The 12,215-nt window shown below is 30.5% G+C and overlaps 1 long non-coding RNA gene across 1 annotated transcript; it reads right to left on the bottom strand.

Annotated features, from left to right (window-relative positions):
* Positions 1 to 1,606: 1,606 nt before the first annotated feature.
* Positions 1,607 to 9,565, bottom strand: LOC117152232. Its single transcript, XR_004462549.1, has 2 exons — positions 9,373 to 9,565; positions 1,607 to 1,701 (listed from the first exon to the last, which is right to left on the bottom strand). It is a non-coding gene; the product is annotated as an uncharacterized LOC117152232 (long non-coding RNA).
* Positions 9,566 to 12,215: the final 2,650 nt, after the last annotated feature.

Here is a 12,215-nt window from a genome sequence, read left to right as displayed (position 1 = left end):
TATATTTATATTATGTTATAGTATGTTATGTTATATATTATGTTTTATCGGACACAGTTTACATTTCCCCTTTACACAATATCGATTTCGAGAGTAAAAAGGATAACTCTTACGATTGTCTTTCAGCTTATTGTATTTTTAAGCATTTAATGAATCATTCTAATACAGTTGTATTTCTAAAATATATTCAAATTTTCTTTCATTAATCCAAGACATTTCATGCTACACGCCGACAGTGTATAATCTCGTTCCTTTATTAATAACGAGTTTGCTGTTCAAAGTTTCTTTGTTCTCGTGTCTCTATTTCTTTCAAGATTGATGAAATAAGAAGAAATTGTTTGATGCTAGAAATACTACACTTTCCAGGTTTCTGATATTCCTTTTCTTATACCTTAGAAATAAAAGCTAGGAAATAACCTACTGTTATTTTAAACGACATACGAAAACCAATTATTTCCCTTTAAAAGTCAAAATCTTTAATAAGAATAAAAATTTTCATCAATCTATTAATAGATCCAAATGAACTAACAATCTTTCTCGAACTAACAAAAGTCAAGTTTTGTTGCATTAATCATAAAATAGAAATGAAGGAACATTACCGTTCGATAATCAATCTTATATTAAATAGGCCTTTCATTTTTAAGTATATAGTACACGTGTAGTACATATGTAGTATAAGTACACCATAGCACAATCTTCATTCCTTTAAGCGTAAAATATAAAAAGTATGCAAAACCTTGAAGGTTTAAAAACTTTAATTTATTCACCGACTTCTTTACCAAATTTCGGCTAAGATATTAATATAGTTTAACACAAACGAGATACTAAATAGATCTATCACCATACATCGTTTTTGGTTTTAAACTATTCAAATTTTAATTTTGTCGATTGAATCGGTCCAAAATGACGTATAAACGTTAATTACTTAACATATCATCTTGTTTTTGAATTATTGATTAATATTCCGTTAATATCTGAAATGCAAATTAATTGTTTTTATTACTTTGTTTGATCAAAGTCTAGAGTACATTATTATCCTTAATTATATTATTATCTTATTACATTTTAATAGACGCTCTGTGGTTTCTGCAATCTGTTACAGAATGCTTCCTATAGTAAATAATCGATTTGTTTCATTGCTTTCGATATTTTGTTTCGTTCCCCTAATTAATTAATTTAACTTCTTTAAAAATCAAAATGTAAAATAATCCTATTATTTGAAATAAAAAACTTCGAATTAAATTGCATTTTTGACTCACCTTGAAAAATTTTTTTGCGAGCAGATATGAAATTTTACACCGTTGGATCTGAAACGAATGAAACAAAATATATTATTATCAACCTTTTTCATCATTGCAACAATAGAAAATTAATTATTCTAAATTATTATTCTATATTTCAATTTTGACAAAGAAAGAGAATAAATATCAGGACAGTACATTATTGAACAGTACTGAAGTTGCTATTTAAAAATATATAAAATATTCAGAAAAGAAACAAGATGCATTTTTTTAAATTAATTATCTGCTGTTACTTTTTATAAATACATTCAAATCTTCTATGACTTTCACTTCGAATTTTATTTATGGCCGAGCTTTAATTAATTCTTTCAATTTGCTTTGTTTCTACATTATCATTAATCTCATTAACGCTCCTAATTTATTTCAATTTCGCATTACCGCACAAGCATTTATATTCGTTCTGTAATTAATTGTACTGTTCAAAAATACGGGAAACGTGGCAGAAAGAAGATATTTTCCTTATATTTAGCATGCATTTCACATTTATAGAATTATTCGAATATGCATCATTATAGTAATTTCTTTGAATCTTCAACACTTTAAAAATTCGTATAGATCTGGTCTACGCATATGAATCTAATACACGACTTAAAATTAAGGTAAACTTGATATTGTTAGTAATTGATATAATCATTGCAATACCAGCAAACTAAAGAAATAAATTTTACACGCAAATATAAAAAGAAGAAAATGATAAATACGAGGAATTCTATTGGACAATATTCTCTTAGTTGAGGACAGGTTTGTGTAAATGGAACTATAATGGTTACCTCATAATTATTTCATAAGTATTCAAATTACACTGGAATCGTATCATGAATAAATGTTTTTAAGTCGCTTAAGTTATTATTTTTAGAATAATACTAAATGATAATTTTTAATTCCTTGATGTGTTTACACAAATTGTGTTATTTTAATCTAGAATTATCGTTTAAAATTTAAATAATAATGAAATTATATTATAAATAAATAACTCTTAATTATTCAGTTTATTATTTACACTAAGTTATTTTAAAAGGTTGTATGTTTCACTCTTTAAATTCTTTATATTTGAAAATAACGTGAAAATTCGAAGTGGATGAACTTGTACATTGTATTAGATTGGTAACTAAGTGATTGCGGACTTTGTCAATACCTCCTAATGACAAAATCTGCAATCACCTATTTGCCAATCCAATAGTAACATTGCAGTATATGATGTAAGAACAAGCGAGGAAGCAAGTCTAAAAAATTCACATGACTGCCATCGTGTTAAAGAGTTACATCTGAAACATTTTCCAGCTCCGTAACGGGAAACAGCACATCCCCTTGAAAAATGTATCGGTTATATCGCTCTTTAACCGGTGTCCACGCTCCGGGCCGTGTTCAGCCAAGCAGAAGTAATCGGCAGACGCAAAGTCAGCATTTCTTTACGTGTCGTGAATACTCTACTTTTCTTTTGTTTTCCTTCTGTTTACTACTTACATGTGTGACCCACTTTTTTTCCTCAACTGTAATCCATTCATCTTCGCTAACGGTTTGTGAATTTTTCTAGGCAAGAGTTCTTTACGTTTATATGTAAGATATAATGTCTGCCTGTCTTTTCGGATATTCAGCATTTCTATAAAAATTTAAGAAAACCTTTCGTTTACGATTGTTCGAAATACAAGCTACTAAACCTAATGTATAATCAACAATTCAATATTCTAAATACATTAATATGTGACATATAGGTAATGTTGACTACATACTACTATTATTAATCCTTTCCTTTTTTGTTGAAATTTTGTTAAGTAAAATTGTTAAGAAGTAAAAATTTTTTCAAGGAAAATTAAATGTAAGATTTTGTTCAGACTTTGGATCGTGAATCGGTCTACGGAAGATCAAATACCATTTCAAGATGAAAGTTTCACCTTGTAAAATAATCTAATTCAAATACGATAAATCGATAGTACGTAATCCAAGTGAAACGAAAGCTGAGGATCCCGCTTAATGACAAATTTTGGTATTACTTATACGGAGTGTAATATTAAGTTTCGAGGATGGTGGTAGCATGATGATACTATCGCATTCTCACCGACGTTGTTGCGTCAAATTACGAAAGTTCCCCTATAAAATTAATGCTGCGAACGCGATCATTGTGTCTACCTATGGCGAACTATGGAGGGTAGGCTTACCTCCGACGGCGTCTTTAAAGTTCTACAGCCCGTGTAATTAAGAATGTTGAACTTCCCGTGAAAGAGGCGGCAAACTTGCATGAAGGCACGTATATGTAGACTAGGACGTTTGCTTCTTACCAAACGGTTCTTTGTTCTTTCATAGACTCTAATTATTCAAGAACCTCGTTTATTCTAGAGAAATATGACAGCTTGATCTGCCCGATATGTATATTTTTTTATTTTATCCCTCTATTGTACCCACGAATAGATGGAGACATGGAATATTATAGGATGAAACTAAATGTTTCACATATGTACATTTACTCACGTTAATATTCAGATATAGCATTATCTTTGTATCTTGCTTTGTATAAGAGAGGATAAGTTAAATATCGTATTGCTGCTCTACGAGGATATAACTCATATATCGTAGCTTAATTAGGTAAATAATGTTTTTTTTAACAATAATGTTTAATTGTACAATTCTACAAAACAACAAATACAGACGTAGTGTGCATGTTCGAATATTAATATGGGTAAGCGTACAGTATTCTTTTGCAAAATTAAGCTAATACTGTTACTAATGAAATTTAAAAAGCCATAAGTTACAAATAATTCATACTAGTAAATTCCCGTGCATAAGATTGATGATAAAACATTTTTGTTGGAACATTTTTTGTATTTTTGTTCATCGTAATATTTAAAAAAAACAACATGACCTCCTACATACAATAGATATTATATTCTTACATATACTGGATTGATGCATTTTTATTTCCTCTGCAAAACAGGTATCAGGGTACCTACACATAAGGTATCTTAAAATTGTTAATTTAAAAGTTATTACAATCCGAAATTTACTGAATTATTTCGGTGTAGTGACAAATAAAAGTAAATCTTCCATACAACAATCTAAAGGAGATAATAACGTGCCTAACGTGGAATGAAGGATAATTGAACCATTTGTTGTCATCTTTACATTTGCTAACATAGTGTGCTAGAATAATTTCGTAAATTACAAGTCGTAATAAATTTTTCAATTTTTATTATATCAATTTTAATAAAATATTTTTTATTAATAAATTTTTTAAATAAATTTTAAACTAGTAATTTTTGGCATATGTACCTCATTACTTATAGGAGATGAAGATATTTGTTGATTGATATGGTTCAATGATCCTTCATTCATATATCACATATTGCTCATATATTCATATATATATGTATAATTACTATTATGATACGCTGATTTCGAAGCATTAAATTTTTCTTCAACATTTGTTTCTGCCTATAATCGTTTTAAAAATATCGCAATCTTAAGATTAGCTGCACAGAAAACTATGTATAAGTTAATCACAGTAGGTATCAAGATAAACCATAGTTTATGTGATTTGATTTAACACCTATTGTGTAGGATGGTTAAAAGATAGTGGTTTTTATAGGTTCTTTGTAAAATTTATTCTATATAGCAACCCATGTGTAGTGCGTTAAAATATGCTTAATTAAGTAAAATTATGCAGAGATATACAAGAATATAAATAAATACTTAGATAAGCCGGAATATGTTGTGAAAAAAATATTTCACCTATTTTTATGGCTGTTATATATTTGATACGCGTATAGTTTACATATTTAACGCATTGCGAATTTTTAAGTTACACGAATTTGCATATCTTGACGATAACATAAATTCACAAGCGCGTGAACATTTCCTATCTTTTACGAATAACGTTATGCTCACTTCCTAAGGTGTTCTTTTCCCGCAAAATGACGTCAATATATTCTATAAATAAAAATAAGAAGAAAATGTCATGTTAAAATAGACTCATAAGAGGTTTATTAAAAAGTTATAACAAAAATACGAAATGACAATAAATTAGTTTTAACAGATTGGTTTTGAGTTATAACGGAATAAATCTCAACGATAAAGGTCGAGGTAGTTTGATTTTTTGGTATCTAAGATCACTAGATATTACGCCACCAGAAATTTACATATAGAAAAATATTTCAACACCTCAACGTTTTATTGGACAAAAAGTAAGCCCGATAGTATTGCGTATTTTTACTATAACTTTTTCATAAAGTCTGTGTAAGTTTATAACGTTTTATTTTTATCTTTACTTACAGAATATCCTAACAATGTTTTATAAAATGAATCTGACACCCTATATAACCTCTTGTATTCCGAAAATCACAACCCTATGCAATTACATTAACAGTCCATTAATATCTATATCGTTTAGGCTTTATAAACTCTAAATGGAATTCATAGATAATATAAAATAATAAAGATTGTTTAAAATGTTCTTTTTCTATCAAAATATACAGTTTGATAGTGTTTTGAGAACTGGAAGTTGTTAAGTTTTATTCTCGATCGTTTATAATTTGTAAGTCAATAATTTCGAAAGAGTCGAAGGTAATAGAATCGGTGATCCATTATTTTCAGGCGAATAAACTCTTTTGCATTGAACATTATAGCCAATCATGTGTTAGCATTATAATGTTAAAAGAAAAGGAAGAAAATATCATTTTATTAGTTATTAAACTCTGTGAGCAGTGACTGTCAATAATGTTCTCTTTTGAAATCTTCCGCTTCATTTTCCTGCTTCACTTATTATACAATACCTCCTGTTTCGTGATAGAAAACAAAGGAACATGCAATCCATGAATTTCTGAGAACGAGCTCTTCTATTGGCTCGCTCGGAAAGTTCGTTCCGATTTTTAAAGAAAATTTAATTGCAGCACATTTAAATTCCGATATTTATTTATTGAATTATATAGGTACTAGTTTGTCCTACAACCTTTCTCTATCTTTCACGTAACTTGATGAGTCCTTCTTTCCAGAACCTCTCAGCTTTTTCGAAGAAAAACTTTTCACTGTGATTTTTTTACGTCGTTCAAAGAATTAAAGTTTTTGCTATTAAGTGAATTTTGTAATGACCTAAATAAGTGAAAATCTGAGGGTACAATGTCTGGTGAATACGGTGGGTGTGGTAGCACATCCCAACCAAGCTCCAATAGCTTTTGTCGGGTAGTCAAAGACACACGAAGCTATGCATTGTTCTGATGAATCACGACACCCTTTCGATTCGCCAGTTCTGAACGTTTTTGTTCAATTGCTGTCTTTAATTCGTCTAATTGCGAGCAATACTTTTCCAAATTTATCATCTGGTTATTTTGTAGAAGCTCATAATACAGGATTTCCTTCGGGTCCCACCAGACACAGAGCATAACTTTCTGATGAATACTGGCTTTTGAAGTGGCTACTTTTGTGGCATTTCTGCCTTTCCGGCATCAAATGCCTATAGTGCAATTTGTTTTCTTCCGTATTTAAGAACGTATAAAACTAACAAAAGTTAATGTATCCTAATCAAACTGTTTTCTAAAGATGCCTAAAATATTACCTTTTAGAATATGTACACATATCATTTGTTCTCGATCATTCTGATATATTCAGACCTGTCCTCCTAAGCCACCTACCGAAAATGGACACAAACTTTCCAATAGCGACCCAATATAATACAGTTTCATACTTTACATTTTTTATCAATTGTGTAAGTTACTAAAAATTAAATGTCTTAGTATATCACATAACTCTTTCAGTTCTAACGAGAGAATATAGTCAGTCCACACGTACTGATTTTAGCAAAATTTGTTTGAGAGCTAATTCAAAGAGAAATGTTCCGTTAGTCGTTACTCACAGAGTTCAATGAATAATAAAATGGTACTTTCTTTTCTTTATTTACAAGCATCGATATTAAAGAAATAAAAACAACTTTCGAAGTTAAAAATTAAAGGATATCTTTTAAATATCTTGAAAAATGTTGATCGTAGGAAAAAATTTTGTTGAAATTTTTTGTGGAAAAATGATATCCTGTAAATTTTTGATAAGAAGTAGCTGTTTAAATAATATATATCAAATTTGACCTTTAGAAACATGTTTTTATTTTCTTTGTCAAATATTAATTGATTCTTATCCATTATGTTTGAAATTTCGTGTGCGAACCATGAATGAAAATAGGCAATATGTGTATTTTAGATTTTTTGCTATGTGTCGCCCTGGATTAGATAATTTTTTTCTAATTATTCTAATATATTTCCTATTAAAATCTTACAACAAACATCGAATGACAAGTATTTATATGATACGCGCGTGCGCGCGCACACACTGAACTTGTAGCAATCTATAAATTTCTTATAAATTCATAGCCTTGAGAGAAGTAATGAAAATTAAAATTATATTTCTAATAATCTCAGAAAAAGGAGATAAATATTTCAAATATTAGAAAATAATATTATAATATTTATTTATCTCGATAATTCTAATGCACAATAATCGTTATTAAAGAAAATCAAAATTTACGAAATGAAAGAAAATCATTTAATAAAGTAAAACAATAAGTATTTAAAATTTATTTTATTAATGAATTCTCATATTAACATACAGATATTTATTTGCGTTAGATTCCATTTCTACAAAGAAGATAATTTTTCCACTTTTTTCGTGTTTGGTAAAACCACAACACTTTACTTGCTTCAACTTTTCTAATTACGTAAAGCAAATTAAATTACATCTACTTAGAACAAATTTATCGTTGATTAAACTATTCGGTATCGATCTTTGATGGAGTAAACACGCAACGATTAAGTATAGCAATTACCAGCAAGGATTTATCAATTTCCGCCCGACAGTCGTTCCGGAACGACATTTCATAAACTTTCATCAGATCTCGTGGTTCGGTGTATCCATCCATTATGATATGAATACTGAAAATCGCTTTCAAGAACTTCCATCAAACGATTCGACATTTTTTCGTTCAATTGTTTTACGCGTTTTATGAATTCTACAGATCACGTCCGTTTTACGTCGAATTGCAACGAAGTAAACGTTCGCACAAAAAAGAAAGAATTAAAGAGTACTTGAATATGAAGGAAAAAAGAATGAAATTTTTATGAAATGTTCATAAAATGAATGAAAATGAATGAAAAGTAAAAATGGAGAGGAAATGGAGGTGTATGGCTGTTATGATCATCTTATGTAACATTATATGAATTTTGTACAAATATTTTGTTGAAAATGGCAACGTGAGTTCTCGTTCGGCATCTATATGCCAACGGCTAGTTACAAGAGAAGTAACTAGGGGGTGTTGCTAGACGCGGTCGATAGACCTGATCGATAGTTTTTTTAAGACTTCCTTGTGACGCTTTCGCTCGGTCATTCATTCGTTCGTGTCCCTTCCGAGTGTGCACAATAAAGGTTTTTCTGCTCCAAGAAACGTGGTGTCTTTTTATCCGAATAACGAAGTAATAACTAATGCGATCCTACCTCCTAATATAAAAATAACAACATATTTATTTAATGAAAAATTATTATGCACCGCGAGTAACCATCTTAAACATATAATAAGCGTTAAAGATAATGATGTATAATGGATAATATAGTGGATAATATAGTGGATAATATAGTCGATAATATAGTGGATAAAAAGTGTCTCCTATAACACGCATAACATATTCATAACAGGTTCCACAATTATGATCTATCGCATGTAATCATGTTTCTGTCTTAATAAAAGTAATCATTAATTTCATTAAAAACACTGGCAAACACTTTCCAAAAGCAACAAAGTCTGACACGATTTTTTTTAATTGGTTTAACAATATTAGTTAGCGCGATACTTTTACATCGTGTAAACGTATTGTGTTCGTCTTTACATATAAGTTTCTCAGAAGACCAACTGGTCAACTCCATTTCAAATCAATTTCTCAATCTCATTGTCCAACCGGTTGATGTTAAGATATTCACACGATTGATGTTCGATCCGTAAAAAACAAATGACTTACTTCCATAAATTCATTGTAAGGAGATGATACAAATAATAGATAATAAAGTCCAAGATAAGTTTAAAGAATAATTTTTACAATATAATCACCTTTCTATATTTTCCAATTTTGGAGTTGATCAATGTCTTTTCTGAGTGGCTCATCGTATGTAAAGCCTCTTATTATTTTGTCCTACACTGTATGTATATCTGACACCTGTCCACTGCATGGTCTAGTACCCTACCGAGAAGGTGAGTTCAAAGCGTTTCCTTAAAGGGGTGGTTCGAATCGATCCAAGCCACTGGCGTGTGTTCAAAAGGCATCGTGTCGTTCACTGGCAAGAATTAATTTATCGTTGGGTCGAGCACGCACGCGGCTCCAAGCGATTCCAGCATCGCGCTGTTGGCACGCCTCGTCATTTACCCTCCTCGAAAGCCCATGAATTTATCGAATCCTCAGCTCCCGACGTGCCACGAATTTTTCCACCTTCGACCAAGTTCTCGCCACTGTTATTTAGCTCCCGCTCCGTGCTTCTTCGTTGTTTGTTTTTCGAATGCTGCTTTTCTTGTTCCATCTTGTTCCGTTAACTAAAAAGGTTGAGTGAGTCAAGTTTGGACAAGGAACGTGTAACAAGGGGCAAATAATGGATTTACGGGTCGATTGAGATTTTAGGTTGAGAATGAATCGTTTAATGAATTTAGAGTTTGTGAATAAAGCGATCAAAGTGGATGGTTTAGCAAAAAATGAAATTTCAACTACCCTATTTCTATGGATGTCTATAACTCTCACGATTTATATATTCTATAAATTATACATATATTCTAATATAGGCCAGATAATAATTTATAGATTCGAATGCATTAGAACTGTAATGTAAATTCATAATCAGGCATAGGCACATTTTATTTGGAATGAAATAAAATGTAACAATGTAAAATAATTAATTATTTTGCTATTATTTTACTATAACTTCATTTTGCGTAAAATTCAAATAAATCATTTTGGAATGATTTCATTCTTAAATTAATTAAATCATTCAGATAATATAAAAAGTAACATAAGTAAAAACTGACATAAGGAGGTTGTGGTGAGATTATCTGCTATTTTATTTAGGTGTACTAATTTCTACTTGAATTTTTACAATATCAGATTCTCAAAATAATATACTCAGAATTGTTCTTGAAAAATATCCATATTATGGTAAATTTGTTTCTGTTCGTGAGGCACTGTAATGTAACTTGTATTTCTGCCGCAATGTAAAATGTTGATGTAAAAGCATTAGAAACTATTTAATAAATTACTTAAATCAAAATTTATTCAAATACAAAATAATGAAATAATGTAGAAAAAGATCATTTCATATTCACAACTAGTTCAAAATGATGTATAGCTAAATAAGATAACATGTTATTCAAATAATCATTTTTCAAATATATTATATAAATAATGCATAAGCTTGTCCATAATACTGCTATTAGAAATTCTAGTTTGATTTAGTTCCCAATTATTCTTAGCATTTCCTTTTTTGCGGAAAAATCATGTTTTCTGTATTTGCCTAAGTCTATTAATATTTGAATTGTGAGAGATCTTTTAACATTGCTTACACTGTAATGGAAAAAAGATTCGCGACCGATAAAATTTAGAGCATTTCTAATTCTTACGCTGGTTTAATAGAACGCCCACTGAAACTGACGCCGACGAATGCAAATAGTTGAAAATAAAAGAAAGAAATAAATGACTGACGGAAATTTGATCTAGAAAATGACATTCTGTGCTAATCTGCTCCTCGCATCTGTCAAATCGGATTAAGTCATAAAGTTGCTAAATTACTATTTCTTAAGTTATTAATGGAATCCCCAATAACTAAGAATGACTAGTTACCCGAAATTAAGAAGAAAGTTGTCAATGAATTTATTTGAAAAATTTGTTAACGTGCTCTTTTAACACTGTATGGTATTTACATAGTTTTTATTTTTTTCTTTTATTATTATTTCTATTATTATTATTATTATTATTATTATTATTTATATGTATTATTATTTATTATTATTATTTCTCTATATATATACATATATAATATATGCAAGGTGGTTGGTAACTGGTGGTACAAGCGGAAAGGGGGTTATTCTACGCGAAAAAGAAGTCGAAAATATAGAATAAAAATTTTTCGTTTGAGGCTTTGTTTTCGAGAAAATCGACTTTGGATTTTCGCTCGGTACGCGTGCGGTACGTTATAACGGATCTCACTGTAGATCGTGGTCTCAATGGAAAAATTAAAAAAAAAAATTTTTTAAAATTTGTATTCTATATTTTCGACTTTAGAGTCACCCCCTTCCCGCTTGTACCGCCAGTTACCAACCATATATATGTCGGAGATGAAAGGACACCGGGGCCTTCCCCTTGGAATTCTTCGGAAAATCCCCAATACTTTAGCCTGTATAATTTAACTTGATTATAATTATCCGAGATTTTGTAATGGTGAGCTTAGGCTCGGGGCGACAACTAGTCGCCGAACATAGCCGCGGTTACGGGATGAACGTTTTTACCTAATAGAGGCGTAGAGTAATCGTATAGCACTCCTTAAAAAAAAATAGTTGTAGCGACACTCGACAGTAAACATTCCAACGGTTTCTGTCTCGTGGCTCGCCACACACAGACCCTATTCTTTGGGCTTGAAGATGATTACCAGATGTCGATGCATCTCTACAGTACATGTTGAGCTAACCGGAGGACAAATTACAAATTTTAAGATTTAGTTAACTAAAGTCCTTCAAACAGACAAAGTCTTTGTCCCAACTAAGGGAAGATAGGGGAAATCTATTTTTCTCACGGACGACGCCTCCCACGTCAAGGTTAGCATCCTTCTTCAACCACCAGAACATAGAAATTATCCAATTAACAGGAACTTCCAGTTCCCTCACTTTCCGAACGAAGGCTTTCCTCGACAAATCCG

Source organism: Bombus impatiens, unplaced genomic scaffold (genome assembly GCF_000188095.3).
Source record: "Bombus impatiens unplaced genomic scaffold, BIMP_2.2 scf_0859, whole genome shotgun sequence".
NCBI lineage: Eukaryota > Metazoa > Arthropoda > Insecta > Hymenoptera > Apidae > Bombus > Bombus impatiens.
This window is presented reverse-complemented; position numbering and strand designations above follow the sequence as displayed.